This window comes from Glossina fuscipes, unplaced genomic scaffold (genome assembly GCF_014805625.2).
Source record: "Glossina fuscipes isolate IAEA_lab_2018 unplaced genomic scaffold, Yale_Gfus_2 1, whole genome shotgun sequence".
In the NCBI taxonomy this organism is placed as follows: domain Eukaryota; kingdom Metazoa; phylum Arthropoda; class Insecta; order Diptera; family Glossinidae; genus Glossina; species Glossina fuscipes.
In genome coordinates this window covers 9,747,070-9,766,251 of record NW_023998415.1, presented here as the reverse complement: position 1 = coordinate 9,766,251, position 19,182 = coordinate 9,747,070, and positions in this window count along the sequence as shown.

The window sequence follows — 19,182 nt, the reverse complement described above, 5'->3', positions numbered from 1 at the left end:
ATAACAAAAAAATGCACTTCTCCCAGAAAGAAACACTTGTGTGTTTTACTTAGTTTTTAACTATCATACATTTTACGGTTAAAAGTTTTCAGCCCAGGTAAAGTCTATAAGAATTTCGCGTTTGTAACGTCAAATATGTTTTCTACTCTTACTATAACACTTTAACACTTTGCTTCTATATATATGACACTAGGCATACATTAAATTTATTAGATGCCTTTGTCACTTTGTCAAAAATGTTACAATTACCTCAAGGTAAGTGCATCGATACGTTATGAAAGCAATTTTCGACCGATGATTTTCAAGTTAAAATATATAACTAAGTGATGACAAAAGGGGTAACTCAAACTTACTTACTTTGAACCGATTGCATGCTACGAAAGAAAGAAGAATTCGTTTAACAAAAGAAAAAGATGCAGTTAAGGACAAGGTTGTAAGAATGCGCTTTGAATTTTTAGATTTATTAATCCTATAAAGGCTACGCGCTTAAACTAAGTGAAGTCGAATAGAACATTTAAGTTGTTGCTTAGTATATACGTTTTTGCATATAATATAAAAATATCGCAATGTTCGATGGATATATGGTAAGCAAGGAAAAGCTAAACAAAACAAATCATGCATGTAATTGAGAGGACCCTCCTATGGCAACCAGGAACCTCGAAGAGGAACTTGTAGAGGATGCAAATAATGAAATGAAATCAGTCAGAAGAGACTAACCGTATGATGGCAATTGGTCTGAAGAAGAAGATGAGTAGAAGATAAGAAAATTACATCTTTTATACTCCTCACAATGACTCTGAAAAAGAGAAGGTAAAGGAACTAAATTTTCATATCTTATAATATTGGATGGGTACGGTTGTTTTTTTTTTTCACGATTATTGTTATATAGATGTGTGGGCGCTATAGGCGCGTTCCTTGAACAGTTTGGGTCGTTATTTCCGTGAACGGGAGAATGTTTACCACGCGACTACAACAGAGTTGCGCACACGGACAGATGGACAGACGGATGGACAAACATGCTTAGGCACATTTCAAGTTTCAAACTGCCCAAGCACTTACATACTTTAGGGGTTTTTTTGAAATTTGCTTCCATGTGTTGTGGAAGGCTTGAAAACAAAAATAAGGTGACCGTAACTGTTTTTCCATTTTTTTAGAGATACTGCACCATAGCCCGTAGAATATATTTTCAAAATTTGTTGATTCATATGCTGCTGTTTATGAGCAATGAGCAAAAAGTAGATTTTTCATCCCCCTTTGAAAAATAGAGGTGTTGTCAGCTTATGTAGTACTGTAGGGGCATCCATCGACTGATTTAGCCCGTTTTCAATACTAACCAGCGCACAAGAACTTCCAATGTTTTTGCCAAACTTGAAGTGGATCGTTTGAATATCACGACTAGGAGAATGTTTAAATTAGACGGACAGACAGTCAGTCGGACAGGCGGACAAGCAAACATTTCGGCAAAATAAATATACTACTCATCCTTCGGTGCCGTGTATAACAGACTGGAAACGCAAGATATCAAGAAAACCTAGATTGATTTACCTGAACGTTTTGTTCTACACCGATGGCGTAAAGTTTAAGAATAAAATCTCTAAGGAGTATTTAAATTTCGGATCGCCTGAGTTTATACAAAAGGGTTTGTTTTTTCTTTTTGGGCGTATTTTTCGATTTTGCTTTATTTCTTCAATCGAGCGAAACCGATATCTGTTCGAATGCGACTACAGCAAGAATGACTTGAGTTGAACTAATTCTAGTGAACAGCAATGCACAAATTGCGCATTAGTCTCGAATAATATTTTGTGTTAATAATTGAAAATTTATAGCCTATTCCGCAACAATAATTGAGGAAAGGTTAGCGTTACTGCTTTTTGATCACAAGTAGTCATAAAATAATAAGACATTAAGCACATTTTCACATACTTTCAAATTTTAGACGATTCTATTGAATATGTACGCAAGGCGTTGAGTCAGTTAACTAGTTTAGGTATGGTGGTTGCGGATGATCATTATATTCAAACTTCTGGTCATGAGCTGAAAAATATGTATGATTGATTGCTCTTAGTTTGAACTGGATGGTCAGATGAAAGTAGGGTATCGCGGAACCTTCCATTAATTCCGAATATATGCACCTTATGTAATCGGCTATAAATCATCCTGAAATCTATAAATTGATGAGAAATTTATTTATTTTTTGAAATATTCGATACGTAGTGCCCGCGGCATTGTAAATTGAGATACATACAGAAATAATACGTATTAAGCTTTCGTTGGAAGTTATGAAATCTTAGTTTAGGGAGTATAGTGTGTCCAGTAAATTAAGCAATTTAAGATATCTTCATAACTTTGTTTATGCACGCTTTACCATAATTTCATATGCACATGCTTTACATTTTTAACTTTTGTATTTATGCATACTTTGCATATTCCTTCAAACGACTTTTAAAATATATTTTTAATCAAAAGCCTGTTTTTTATTAATAATTTTCATGTTGCTGACCCAATTAAAATTTTGCTATCGTAAGCATTATCTATAGCATTGCTATGACTATTTAGTATATAAGTAAAATGTTTTACAAAATAAAGTAGAGATTACTTGGAGCACACTAGAAGTTGTCTCTTTGATTTCTTTACATTCCTATTCAGTGCATCAGGTTATATCGAGAAATTCGCAAAACCTAGTTTGTATATTGGAAAATGATTTATAAACTCGTGTCATACTATGCCTAAAAATGCAAATTAAATTTATCACACTATTGGGCGAATGTCGCAGCAAGTTTTTCAGGAAATGCATTTTGCTTAGATGCTTTGAAATCTTTAAAATACTTGGGCAGAAATTCATTGGCTGTAAAAATTTCTTCCTTAGAATTTCGAACTCTTTCCCAAGCGCTCCGAAAAAATTCTGCTCTACAATTATATATCTGTTCGTAACTCGTAACGTGTACCAGGAGCGGTTATGCCTCTCACACAAAACCCAATATTTTCAGAGTCCTCTACGTGTTTCATTAGCTATAGTTATGTGGATTCTGTCATGCCTTGCTTTAATTCGAGTTTTCAATTGCACATGTCTCGTGCGAATGGTTTGCGGTATTGTCATCTTTCAAAAATTTTTATATTTTTTAATAACTTCCTCGAATTCCTCGATTATCATTATGTTATACTTGTATCAGTTTTTCTCCCATGCAATAAAAAAAAAAAAAAAAAAAAAAAAAAATGAAAAAACGTCTATTTAGCGGGTTCCGATATTTTTCGCATTCTATTTTCCAAGTTCTATCATTTGATACGCATATCGTTGGTAAATATTTTGTCTTATTTGCCTTATGATAAATAAGCATAAAATCGCAAAAAACTTGAAAAAAATTATAATTTCGTGTGAGCATGACGTGATGTTTACATTTTTTGGATGCAAAGCGTAGAATACTTTGTAACGTGGAAAATGTGGAAAATTTCAGCCTTCTAACTTTAATAATTTTCGAGTAATGAGCCGAAAGTTCAATTATTTTTGTTAAAAAAAAAAACGGTAGTTGCGTTCAGTTTACGCGCCACTGCGCGCTTCTGCTCTAACCAATTTGTCGCATTTTCAACACCAACCTGCCTGCAGAAACTTTCAATGCTTCGACTAAATTTGAAGTCGATATCTTTATTTTTGCGACCAGGAGAGTACAAACAATATACATGACACAAACACACACCCGGACAGACATGGTTAAATCTCTAAAACTTGGGATTTTACGTTGATCAAGAACATATACATTTCGTATGATCGCTGAAGCTTCCTCTTGGGTGTTACATACATTATGGAAAAAAACAAAAAAACAAAAAGAGGATACGTTCCGCCTTACACAGATGGGCGAGCTATCAAAAAAACTCTTTTTTAGACAGTGAGACAGTAGCGCTATGCTTTGATTCAATCTTATATGTCAATCCTGCACTCATGGAAAGGGCTACGATTAGCAAAAGGGAAGATATCAAGTAGCGGCAATACAGATTTTGTGGTATGAGTATAATGGCGGATTGATAATAAAATATCGGCATGGAGATATATATATATATATATATATCGTTAATTCGTGTAACTGTTAATTTAATACAATGACTTCTCAGAGTTGCCATTTGTTGCCATTGTTGCCATTTAATATGCTAAAAATCATTTTTTTAAAAAGTTGACCTCTCAACCTGGCGTACAGATTTCGCATTACTAATAAAACAGCGATGTTAAATATTTACCCATAAATATCTTTTACATGGATGCGGTAATTTTACTTAAGATTGAAGTTTGAAGATTTAGCAACGAATCGATTGAAAGAAGATCGAAGAAATAATGCATTTTTCGTATAGCATTTGGGCTTTGGATAATGCCACCATTGCGATTCGCCCGTTACAGACATTTATTTATTGCATAACGTTTCAGAAACTGCAAATATTTGCAAGGCGATAGAGTAACAAACACCTATAGATGATTTTCCTATTTTAGTTACCCAAAAAAAAAAAAAAAAAAAACCAAACATCAACATATGCCTGCGTTACTATCATTACTATCCATTAAGATTGCATTTGATTATTATGTTGTGTGGTCAACAGTGTTTATCCGAAGTTGCTTGTGTTAGCTTATATTGTAGCGAGAGGGGAAATGAGAAATATGAATAAATTTATATTCCATTTAATAAATAATCAGTTTTGGCTTTCCAGACACATGGCAACGACTGCTGCTCGAATTCAGTAAATGTGTGAGTGCGTTCATTTTTAAAACTATAAATAACCTAAGTATGTTGATGGAAAATATAAATAAAACATCAAATAATTGAAATCTTTCTATCTATCGAATGAAAGTGAATCAAATCGATGCTGATTCGATAATTTTTGTCTCTAATATCCGTTCCGATGTGGTTGTGTGGTTGCTTGGTGTATGAATTTCCTGTATATGCTTTCGGATCAATTCCGGATTTATAATATGCGTACATACAAACATAATTATGTTGTATGTTATTCATATTGTTGTTGTATACTATTTCACATTTCATATCAATTGCGAAATTAAATTTCAATTACAACATAACGAATGCGAAGGTGTATACGGTTACAGTTACTAAACTGCTATGTAAATTTATGAACCAAGCAAGTTTCTCAACATCTCTTTTACGTTCTATTACGGGATTAAAGTTTGAAATAAAACTACCCTGATCGGATGATTAGAACTGTAATGCAAATATTCACAACAGCCAGGTAAGCATTTTTCTAGTGTTTAATTAAATAATGAAGAAATCAGATTGTATTAATTGTGGGCGTGACGAAATAAATTTTTTCCTTTTTTTTTTTTTTTTTTTGAAAATCGTGGTGTTCTTAATTGATACTTGGCTGTGAGTAGTGAAAGTCGTCCCTCAACTTCCCTTAAAATATCTTTTGTTTGAGTAGGAGGTGCTAGATTAAGTTTAGCCTTATAGTTATAGCCATTAACAGCAGATAGCAGCATCTTAGAATTGAGCAAAAGTTTAAAGATGACTACATCCGTTTTCGATACCTGAAAAGAAGTGAGTAAACTGAACGGGCAGCTTCCGGTTTTTAAGAGCCTTCCCATTTCGCAAGACTGCTTGCGTGTTGTTTGCGCAAGCGTCGTGGTCAGTCATATCGCGGATGTTAAGTTAAGTAAAAAATTTTTAGTGAAATAATTTGAAGTGTCGTTGAAATGAAATCACATTGTCCCTCCCTTCACTTACTCTTTGATAAGTTTAAAACATGTACTGATGAAACCCTCTCTCTCCTATTGTCGTCTTAAACATTTAAATATTTATCATGTCTTTGCTGTTTGGACTTATTTAAATGCCTAATTGAATAAAATGATTTGCTTGCGTTCGATGTAAGAGAGAGATATAAATCTTCTGTCTCTAGTTCTTCGCCAAGCTAAGTGAACATCAAGATTATAGAGATGATACCCTGATTGGTGAATACGACAAAATATTTTGCTAATTCGGTCCTGCAAGTCATAAATTGCCTTGTGGGGGGGGACTCTATCATCCGGCGAGCTTACCATTGGCTGTAGGAAAATACCATATAAGACTTTTAATATTTTTGCCAAATTGTAAGCGCATGTCTTAATTTTTCCGATCGAAAAAATGTTCATCACATCTATCCACAGGGATGTATAGATCTTATAAGACTGATTGGGAATTTCGTACCGAATGTATACATATCTGAATCTTGCTTCTGCTTGTGACTCTAAATATACACACATACATCATATCTGTCCCGGTATTTTTTTTTTTTTTTTTTTTTTTGAATTTAAATAAGTACGATGCTTGAATTCATTGTTGTACTAACCACAAATATAATTTTGAATTCCAAATTCAGAGCAAAACTTGATTTCCCTGGACAACTGCCTTGTCTAAAATCTTACTATTTTTTGACGTAATAACGTAATGAATTTTCACTCATAGGCTATATGCTATACATGTTAAATAATAGCTGTTTGCATAGAAGTATCAATTGGATGATTTTGACCTTTCTCTACATAAAATAGCAGTTTTCCAGACGCTACTCGTGGACCGCTCAAAATTGCATTTTCGACATTCATCACTTTTGTTATTTGAGTCGAAGAATTCTGCTGCCACATGTCATCGAGCACTTTCAGAAGCTTATTGTGATCCTGCTTTCGTTGCCAATGACAAAAACCTGTCTGAAGGAACAAAAAAAAAATCAAAGGCAATGAATCGAAAAAGTTATTGGACGAAAACAAACCTCAAACCCTCAATGAACTTTCAAACAACTTACCAGTTGATTCACCAACTTTTTCTAGACCTTTAGATGCGATGGAAAAGATTCAAAAAGGGAGAAAATATCTGCCATACGAATTGACTGGAAATGCCATTCCAAACCGTTTCAACAACGCCTTTTCATTGCTTACCTACCAAAAGAAGAAGAGTTTGCTGTAGCGTGTGTGACATCGCTTGGCCGCGCATTGCAACACCAGTCAAGGATATACTGTTGAAGCTCGAATGGGAAGCTCTGCCGCACCCAGCCTACTCACCAGACATAGTGCCTTCTGATTACCGCTAGTTCAGATGGATGCAGCATGGCTTGGCATGCGATTCTCAAATGATGAAGAAGTGCGAAAAACGGGTCGATGATTGGATCGCTTTCAAACCAGTATCGTTTTTTCGTCACGGTAAAGAAAAACGGGAAAAGTTGTAGAAAATGATAGAAAATATTCTGACAAATATATATCGTACCAATTTCTCTCAATAAAGATCTTTTTGAAATGCAAAAATGATCACAACACATGCAATCATCAAATAGTGTTAAGCTAAGAGCACAAGCAGAGCGCAAAGCAACACCAATAACAATAGGCCTTCGTTTCCGTGACGAAGAGGGTTTCATAATTTTTACATTTTACGCCACTTCTACTACAGGGTATATTAAGTTAGTGTGGATGTATGTAACACGCAGAAAGGTTTAAGTTAGACCCACCTTTCATTATACCGATCGAATCAGAATCACTTTCTGAATCGGTCTAAGTCTGTTTGTCCGTCTGATGTCTGCCCATGTACATTTGTGTTGAAGCAACAGGTCTTAATTTTTGAGATATGTTGATGAAATTTGGTATACTGCATAAAAGTGGTTAAGTGATCGGATTTCGACATTCGAAATTGGTGTAGAAACTTTGAGCCGGTTGCGGCAATTTTTCGAACCCCCTTTCATATAACCTACGAAAATTGAATTTTTATATGGTAACACTAAGTAAGAACGTTATAGTCAGACAACGCTGACGCTTACATACCCTACACTACTTCTCATATTACAGTATTTCGCTCGTATAATAATACAGCAAAAAGTACACATTATTTTCGGGTAAAGCTATAACTTTCAGTTAGACTTTCTCCATAGGGAGATACGACTTCGCCTTTTGTAATAGCGCCTATATATGCTGAGATCCAAAAACAATACACCTATGTGATTCTAATTTTGTACCGGTAATTTTTCTGGTGAGACGCTGCTATGAATTAATTTTCAACAAAAAATATTAAAAATTAAGCTTTTTTCGAAGGGCTTATTACTCATAAGATATCTTGTAAGGAGCGATGCCAAGAAATAGAATAGAATAGCTTTAAATTAAGTCCAATTAATGTTTTTATTTAATTACTATTATGAAAAAATTCGCGTCACAAAAATAATTAACAATTAGGTCCATAGACCACGGCAAGATAGATTTATTTGTCAATTTACTATTGTGAATCCATTTCTATCATGAAATAATGAAAATTCGATCATTTCACTATAGAATGCCTGACCGGTTATACGAGAGCGGCATCAAAAGTTTTATGAGGACCAAAGTCCCAGAATCGTTTTAGTCATACACTTCGATTTTCATTCATCTTCTCATTATTCAATTTCATATAATTTTAGCTTAAATGCATATACATATATAGGTATATTTAGAAGGAATTTTCAGTCCTTACAATTTTCACATCCGAAATATTACTGCTTAGCCACTCTTGCCGGGTAATTTTGAAAATTGTAATTTTTTCGCATATAACAACTTTGCAGATTAGGGCGTTGTATGGGAAGTGATCGAAAAAGTGGACCGATCAGAACTATTTTCAATAGCGTTCGTCCTCGGGCCAAAATATGTTTATCTATCAAATTTCACCAAAATATCTCAAAAATTATGACCTATAGCTTGAACACAAGAATACATCGACAGATATCGGACTGATATCTGTCTGACAGACAGACAGATTTGAATCGGTTTGAAAAATGATTTTGAATCGATTGATATAATGAAAGTTTAGGTCTATCTTAAATCGTACCGAGTGTTCCATAGGTCCGCTTTCACTTAATATTCCCTGTACCACGAGTCGTGTAAGGTATAAAGATATATTTTCGATATTTCATGATGGAATTTGGTTTGTAATTGCAAATTAAGAAAAAATCAACCTTTGCATTACAAAGATCTCCTCTTTGGATATTATTGTATAAAATGATTCTTAGAAAATGTAAACCTTTATATGTCATAAAGACTTACGTTGGAAATTTGTTCATAATAGTAATTTGGCATAAAAAATACCGTGGACCTCATGTGTCTATTTCTTGGCACCACTCCATATAAGATATCTTATGAGTAGCGAGCCCATTGGAAAACGGTTTGATTTTTAATATTTTATGATGAAAATTAATCTATAATAGCGATTAAGTAAAAAAATTAACGGTAGCGAGTTTGGATCAGGATAGGTCTGCTTTTTTAGATCCTAACATACTCTTATAGAAGGAGAAAGCCTACTCCTCCAGTGTGCGGGCTTTCATAAAAATTATGGTTTTACATGAAAACAATGCGTACTGTTTGTTATGTTGTAACGAAAACTATGTGAATAACTATCTTAGATGAAGTTGGGATTGGAGTATGTAATCGTCGTCGTTGTCCGATTATAAAATTCTTATTATTATTATTTTTTTTTTTTTTTGAAAAAATTAAGTGTTTTATGAAATGTGGTTGATATCGTATTTAGTTTTTGTGAACGATCTTCATCATTTTTATGTATTAAATAATTTAAAAAGGGTTTGCAACCAAATGCGTTTTTCGTTGTGACAACAATTTGCGTAATTCTTTTATACCTGTAAAGTATACGCGCTTGTTCATATTTATTATATGTTTAGTAATTGACTAAATATCAGTTGTTGCGTAAATATGAATTTACGGGCGTATACATCATAAGTATGCACATATAGCGCGCTGTATGTTAAATAAGTATATAAATGTGTATCTAGACATTTGCACACATTTTAAATGAGGTTCACTTACGAATACGAATACGCATGTATTGACATTGCATTCACATGCAGAATGTTTAACAAGTTTATCTTTTAATGGCAAATGTTTACTTACATTAATTGAATTCTTGTGCAACAGAATTGTGTGTGTTAAAAACTGTTTACTGATATTTGCAGATAATGAAAGTGCGCTAAAAACACAAATAGACTGCATTGCCAACGCTTGAGTAATTGTAATGGATTCTCTCATCTCTGCTTTAACTTTCTTGTCCATTTGTGTCGTTATATAAGCTTGTTTTGAGAATAGTGTATGCCCGTTATTTACAAACTATTTTAAGTTTACCTCTTTCTCTGTAAATTAATTGGAATAAGAAACAAACTTCTTATTAACGCACATTTTCAACTTCTTGGCCTCAATCCTGGAAGGATCCCGTTATAAGATAATTTGCGGCGGATAAACCTGAATTTCGTATCTTAATTCATTCTGTCATCCTAGTTGCGTAATGTGCGTGTGTATCGGGCGGAAACATTTCATTGAAGAGCGTAAACAATATTTCTCTAGTGTGGCACATTCATATAGGTACCGGCAGAATTTGTGGCAAGGGTTTAACGTGGGTTCCTGCCTGAAAGGCTTAACCCCACGGTGGCCCAAGCCACCTTTAAGCGTACTACGCCCCCTGGCGAGTTAGACAATCCCCACAGAGTAGGGGCCTAAACAGCACCAGAGTCCAGAACAGTTTATTGTGTATGGAACAATAAACCCCACTCTGGTGAATGGCGAGGCCTAGCTGCACTCAATTATTCCATTTTAGCTAGGAACTCGCCAACCACAACCACCACGAGTACTCCCCGAAGGGCCGCACCCAAGCAGTCAGGACTCACAAATTGATCAACTGACTGCTTCCGCCATAAGGCTTCCACTGTGCTGTTGATCAATTACCACCATTACCCGCAGTCATCCGTGACATGTGTTCAAAAGTAAAAATAGGTAAAAGGGGAAAACTTATTCGTCATATCCCTTTTCCATTTTTGCATGTATTAATTAATTTACCAGACATTTTCTATCAATCGGCCAAAGGGAAGGCCGTCCGTCAATTCCTTTTTGCATTAATAGTATAATTCATTTATTTATTACGACTTAAGGACAAAGTCCATCATATACCCGCAGGCATACGTGGCTTTGTAAGGCGAGCTTCCTGACCCCCGTGGCTCCCAGTTTGTTTTGCAAAGCCTTTGGCATACTTTGGGCGGTTGCTAAAACAACCGTACTTGCTTCGGATTCTCCATACTTTCCTGGTTGCCAGCACCAGTGAACTACTTTTCTTCAAGATATATAGGTCTCGGGTATTGCACTGAACATGGTAGACTAATCTAATGCACTCTACCATGCACTCGCTAGATTACTACCTTCATTGTACTTAAATACCATTCAATATATTTCCTCGGTAGTAACTAGCTATTGAGTAAGAGCTTTTCTTCCAGCCAACCCCTCCACCATCTCTCAGAAACTCGTCGCCGAGTTAGCAGCCCAAAACCTTAAACTCTTCTTAGCCGGCCGAAGCCGTTGCCCGGGGATCACCGCTGGGAGGTGAGAGTTTCGGCACATCTATGCTTCCCATCAAAGCATAGTTCATCTCCCCATAGGTACCGGCAGTTGTAATGCATTAGATCATCAAATCGTCTCCATAACCGTTCTTGGATCCAACCTTACCTTTAGCTTACATGAGAGTTGAATGCGCCAATATTTGTGATTTTAATTCGGCTCATGTGTCGCGATTTTCGTTTTGTCAAACGGTTAAAGACGAACAGCAGCACTATTTACGTTTAACTTTGTAATAAGATCTTGCAAACCTGTGCGTGGACCAGCCGTAACCAATAAATTTAGTTTATTGTTTGTCTGCGTTCGCCTTTATGCCTTCTACCGACAATCTGTATTTTTAAAATTAACATTGCACTGGTCGTTTATTTACGGCTGAAAACACGCTCGAAGCTACGCGTTGCCTCTCCTGCTTCGCGATTTGCTTCAAATTAAAAAAAAACAAAAAAAACGAAAACAATGAACTCAAATCCTATATATAAAATTGTCATTACTTTTCGAACAATCTAGTTAATAATTTTTTTTAGACGAATGCGGACGAACATAGCTCTACTCACCTTTACTACCATCCCATTAAGCAAGTTATTGGGCCATTCAATATGTATTCAGTTCCCAGATGGTCTAAGTTTATAACAATTTATGTTATTCGCCTAATTTCTAGTCATATATCATATCACTCAATAAGTCTTCTCTTTGACACATATACGGCAACACTGTTTAAAGTCTCATATGATTTCGGGATAGCACGATAGCGTTCAAATGAAATATGTCAAGAATTTGTGGCATTCCGCCCATTAGTTAACAAGTTACTGTTATATTAGGGACGCTGCTTTCTTGATCTCTTTGGATGACTTTCGCTAGTTGTTATCTGCTCGACGGACTACCAATTTGACTTTGGAGTGTAGTGCTGAGTCCAAGTTTCATCCGTTGTCATATATCGCATGAAAAATTCTTTGTATTTCGTGCTGAGTCACCAACGCGGCACCCACTTCGAACAGGGCTTTCTTACTGACAAATACTTCCACAAAATAGTAAATACGCTGCTGCCTTCTGATAGTCACGCAACGTCAGTTTTCAATCTTCCGAAATGATTTTGTGCATATATTTTTATTGGTGCAGCATCATCGCTGATGGTACGACTTTGTTTAAAATTAGCGAACCTCCTACAAATTTATCTCTTCGACAGTCGAAAGCTACTGTTGTACCAAACTGTTCAAACTGATGCCGATTATGAGTGGGTATCTCAACGAAAAGCAATGTTTTTTTTAATAAATCAACAAAATTCAGATTTTTCGATTGCTTTGAAAAGTAGGGTCACAAAACAGCTGTAGCTTGTGAGCTGGTGATCAGAATGCCATGAAACTTGCATATATTTCATTTGCAGGCTGGTACTATTCAAAAATCATACGGCCATGAATGTGTCAGGCAGGAGACTGATTGACTGATATATTACAATGAAAGGGATGTCTATAGCTAGGATATGTTGCAGGCTTTCCATCCGTTCTGTTTCGGGAAACCCTTCGCCTTGCACTTAAAGGATTGCAATCGTGTGATGTAGGTTTCGAAGAGTGCAAGATATCATGGGCGATGTGCTGTGCTGCTTTTCCTCTACTACATGCAAAGGGAATTATTAGGAGAGTGGAGTTGCATGCCTAAATGAGAGCCAAATGCAATCGAGAGAGTCACCCATGTAGGCTAATGTTTGTGTGCATTTACTAAGCGCCACTAGATTTGTGCGCATTACGAGAGCACAGAAGCATAATTAATATTTGCGCATATGAACGCATGATCATGGTAGCATAACTTTTGCATAGCGGTTACCGTATGAAAACTGTAGGGAATATGTGTATGGGCAGCTTGGAATATACCAAATATGTAGTTATCTAAAACGTAGAATCAAAATAACATAAGAAGAGCACTTGAATTGTTTGGAATGTTCGTGTGCGTAGTCTAAGCGTTGGAGAGAACTAATAAGCGTATGTATGAAATGATGAAATCTGTTTGGAATAGGAGTGAAGATGGCATGGGTATAGCCGGTAGCCCAAATATGGAATGCGATTAATAAATGCTTACGATAATGAGTTTAAAGGAATATATGAACAGATTTTAAATATATCGAGCATGTATGTATTGTTTTACCAATGCAGGCCATAAAGGGTAAGTCATTGCGGACTAGATATTAACAAAACCCTTGCTCCGGCATCACAGTGACATTCGAATTTAATGAATTTCATCTCGTATTAGGGTCAGCGTTTTTAAACAATTAACATCATTTTATGTTAAATCAAATTTCTGCCCTTAACTCATCTAGTTGTCGCATCGATGACTAAGGCGAAAAGTCTAAATGCTTCACTTAGCTATTTTGCCAACTAGGTAGAATGCTTTCATCATTCCAATCGATATGCGTCCTTACACCTGCATGAAGTGCTCATACTGTAGTGTTGAAGTGCTGCCCATTTCATACACGCTCGTCAGAGATGGAAGAATGAACTCTTTTTTTTTTATTTTTTTCTGCTGCCATATAAATAAACAGCTCACCGGGGAAATCAACATTTTCCGACTAACAAACATACGTGCACATATTTCTTTGGGTGTATGAGCATGTGCGCGTTTATAATTGTGAAAGGGTTTTTGTTAAACGTTCGAGCGTGTATTTATGGAAAAAATTTTCATCAATGCCAAGTGCAATTCAACAATTTTTGCCGTTTTGCTTTATTTCTTTAAACCATTATTTTACCACCAAAAACAAATATCACGTTCTTGTACTTGCATATGATAGGAACCGCTTTTAACGTGTATTTATGTGTGTGTGTAAGTAAACATGCATAAATATTAATCAAGTATACAGTAAGTAATGAATACACGAGAACATACAAGCACATGCATTGATAAATAAATACAAACTAACTTTAGGTTGAATTCCGGATACCTACGATGTAAATTATAAAACATTTTCACGGAAACCCTAAAAATACTTTAGATGTTTTTGTCTTTGCTCAAAAGTACCAATGCATTCAAGCCAGTTGGTTTATTTTTTATGTTAACCTGACGGATGCAACAACAGATTTTACTTTTATAGTTTCAACTCGTTTTTTACATTATTACAATATAAATAAGGAGGGAGGAGGACGAGGAGGAGTATTTCCTCATTGTACTTAAACAATATATATATTTAGTGAGCTTATTGCGGACAGTTTACTGGGTGGGTAATATAGAGCAACTGCAACAAATTTAGTTGCAAATTTTATATTTCTTCTAGTTAGTATGTTCGCTAGCTGCGTGCAAACAAAAAGTGAAAACAAATAATGCTGGCTTAGTACGAGGATTGTGCTATAAGTACCTATGTTGCTAATGGGAATCATATATAAAGGGATTTCTTTTTCTCTCTCTGCCGTTCAATATACACGATCCAGTTATAATACATACAATATTTTATGTCACATCTTTAAAATTTAAAATGACGGTAGTTAAGAATTAGCTTTTTTGAAGTGGCTTTCATTCCAATAAGATTCGCTTTCATATTGATGCTCTTTTATATCCATTATCGAAAGATGAGGACTTGTTAACAATGTCATCCAGCTTGTAACCAATGCAAATTTCCAATCGAGACCGCGAAAAAAGTCTATAGCGCGCATTCATGATTAACATGGGCGTTCATCTCGTTTCGGAGGAGTTTTTTTTATTGGCGCACATTAGCCCTTGAATATTCAATCTTGGAAGAAGAAAACGTCAAACTATTATTGTTTTCGTATCTTTTAACTCCAAGTATTCAAGCAAGCAAGTCTATGATTTCTGTTCTAATGTTTAATCAACCACCGAGAGAATGCCTCCTAAACATGAAGGCACAGTAGTGGTTAGGACAAATTGTAACCAGAGAGGAGGGGGAAGTTTTCTTTCTTTTAGGAAACTTTAGGCAACTCAGCGCAGTGTCACCTAAACTTATTATAGCTCAACTTTTCCTATGAAGTTCTGCGTTATATTATTGATAATATATTTTACTTGGGTAAAGAGGACAATGAGTTTTCATCGGCAAAACACATTCACATGTAGTTGAAGTTGTTCAAATAATATTTAATAGTAATTATTACGGAAAGCGTATATATTTTATGGATCTACTCGGCTTAGCGAAAGAAATATTGAACTAATATTTAAAATGTTGAAGAATGAATATTTTATAGAAACGTAGTCTAAGATGAGAGAGTTTTTGGATGTAAGTGATTGAAATATTGACCTCGTAGGTTTTGCATAGAATTTACTCCTATGTAACTGATGTTCGTTTAATATTATATAAAATATATTCGTTAACGCTTGAAATACATTCTCGTCTATGGATTTATATGTAAATGTGATGTTTACAATAGCTAATATTTAGTAAGGAAAACATATATATATATATATATATGTGTTGTTGAAACGCTTCTTCTAAAATGATCTTAGTGAATTATAATACGTATGTATAATGCAAGATAAATTCAAAGTTAACGTAAACTATACGTTCGTAAGCAGCTATGTTCCTATGAGCGCATTTCCACCAAAACATTGAACGTCAAACAAAACATGTGTATGTGTAATTAATTATAACAAGCATCGAAATTGTAAACAAATACATGCACTAGCATAAGCAAGAATTTCCATTGTTTTCAAATAGAATTTATTCTGACAAATTTCATACAAATCCCTACAGGTGTCATGTGCAAACAAATCATACCATTTTTCATGAAAAAAAAAATATATAAACAACCGTTGTAAAGCTGAAAGCAACACATCCAGCTGAGGAGATGGATTTACTTTTTATGAATAAATGAATTCGTTTAACTTATTTCCTGCTATATTATGATCAAAAGATAGCAGCACGTTTTCATTCAAATCGCGTAAGATTATTTAAAAGTGTAATTGTTGTTGTTTTCTTAGATTGACTGTGGCATCTGCGTCGAATTTCGTGTTAATAGCCTTTGAGCTCATTTGCTCTCTCATATTTCGATTTCTTCTCAATCTAATCAAGATAGCGGATTAGTGTTTTAGTTTTTAAAACAACCAGAAGTCGGGGGAAAATGGTGCGCATAAGAAGATTGCAGGAAACTATGAATTGAGTTTTCCGCGAAAAAACGCGGCATAAGAAGATGCTTTGCTTGAATCGGCTGAATTTGAAAATAACGTTTTTTTTTTGATTAATTTTCTAATCTTTTCTAAGCCTTACTACTCTTGCTGCTTGTAATGCTGCAGGAAAAGGTGACTAAAAATTTAAAACACAAGAACAGAAAGGCAGAATCACGAATATATATATGTGTATGTATATATATATCATGCAAAAGTTATTATAAAAATGTATTATATTCATGCGATAGACTTGCGTTTTATTATACCGTTACGACGATACCATATTTAATCGGTTAAATTTTCATGAAAATTAGTCGATTTTCTATGAAACTAAATTCTAAAGAAGGGGAAAACCAATCACATATTTATGGCGCTTTGGCTGCGTCATGCAGCTGGCGTCTGGCGGAAAGATACAATTGGTAGAAATTTAGGGGAAATCGTATAATAATAAGTTAACAGATTAAAAATGTCGCGACGCATTTAGGTAATGGCAAATTGCTTGTAAAGAAAATATAAGCAGAAAATTTGCGGAAGGCAAAATCATTTGAGTTAGTCGTGGAAAACTCGAAAAGAGAATGGAACCGGTTGTAAGTCGCAAAATAGCCGAGCCAAGAGAGTTGAATTGCGATGTTAAAACGGACAAGACCAGAACCAGAACTAAAGTATAAGTGTAACAGATCTCGTAAATTTGTAAATAAAACGTTATATTATCCTCAAAATCACAGTTAAGTGGTACGAACTTTATTTCAAAAGGAGTTGGATTTACATTACAATACAAACAGATTCTAGTTGGAATTATTTCTTGGTTCGAGTCGATCATATTTGCCTGCCTATGGGTCTGTTCGCGCGTCTTACAATATCAGTCAACTTAAAATTATTGCAGCAAAATCAATAGAGTCCACCTTGATTGAGCATAATGTTTTTACTTGTCACTTGTCTAAAAAGTTTCCGATTGGGCTTTAAGCACCATGCGTACAAAAGCTATTCATATATTCTCTAGAATTTATGTTTAATGAAAATTTCTGATTGTGCGTCTAATTAATTATTGCATGTATCCTTGGTTAGTCGGGCAACGAGTGTAATTCATACAGTGGTTTGGCCAAATATTCGACTTGAAAATGAAAAAAAGCTTCGTCCAAAGTACATAATACATTTATTTTCTGTTCCCGGTTAGAAAATCCGGAAGACTGTGGTGGGCCGCGGTTTACCATAAGATACCCTACAACACGATACATTTATTCATATAATGGCTTTTGAAAAGAAGGTGTTGTTGTATGAGAACTTCATTAGTAGTCGAGTAGTTAAGAACCGCGATTACCACGATTCGGTGTTCACCGGTTCAAATCTGAGTGGGGTAGACTTAGCTTCGGTCGTGGCTGTGAGTCGAGTGAGTGCACAATCGGTAAAGGCCTAGCACTTATCGATTGGTATACGCACCCACTAGGTTGCGGTCAACCACCTTCCTATCTCTTTCTCTTTCTTCGCATCTTTCTGAAATATGTAATGGGATAGGGTAGTTCGGTTTCTTTACCTTTCGATAATCATCATCTGTTGAAGGCGTTATAGAATAATTTTAATAATAAAATCTTCAATCTCATGTACGTAACCGAAATCATAAGATTAATATTTTCAAAACAAATATTTGTGAAGATGAGTAAAGCTCTTGAATTGATGGCAGAGAGCCATTCGCTTTAGAATCAATCATTCATTTGAAATCTATGATTGTTTCATTGCATGAATTCTGTATTTATTTTTCGTCAAATTATTGCTTCATATGCTGGATGATTGGAAATTCTTGGAAAGAGTATTATTTCAATTGTAACTCAGTTTTCTGGCGTAGCTATCGCAAATATATATATTTTTGTTTATAATTTTGTGTCTATATATTATTTGCTGATAAAATGAAAGAGAAATGCAAAAGCAGAACTAATAAGAAATCCCATCAGCTTATGCATTCATTTTGTCTTTTGTCATTTATAAATAAATACTTTTTTCTTTCTTGCAAAATTTTTCCATTAGATATTGCAATTGGTTGATATTTTCAATGATATTAAATTAGCCTTCAGTGGCATTATGACATACTGTCAGTTTCTATGATATGGGAATTTTTTCCCTATTGCACAATGTAACGCTTTTCAATTATTTAACAACAATTGTACTTGCATTGAAATAATAATAAGAATAATGGCAACAATAACAATAATAATTTCAAGAAAGAAGCAACTATTTCCCCCCCACTCTCTCTCTCTCTCTCTCTCTCTCCCTCCATCTCAATAAATAATAAAAATGCGATATAAACTAATAGAAATTGTAGGAAATAACAGGAACAGGAATAAGAACAATCAACCACACTATGACAACTTCGACCGCTCTGCCTAGTAAAGAATATCTTAACTTATTATATTTATTTGTACAGTTTGCTTACATAAGTTTGTATAGTTTGGGTTAATGAAACTCTTATCTGGCGTTATCCACAGTAGACAAGAATCTGATTTTTTTTTTATTTTCCGCTTTTTCTGCCTTCTTTTTTTTTTTTGTTTTTTTGCATATTATGACAGCCGATTGAAAAATAATATTTTAGAAGAACAAAAATAAACAAAAAAAGACACACAATGGAAATAAAGAAACCAATTATTTTAAACAGGGCAAAAGAAAAAGAAAAGCATATAAAAAGAAAGGAAAATAAGAATAAGAAATCGTGTGTTTGTTGTAGTCGTAAGAAACGGTTT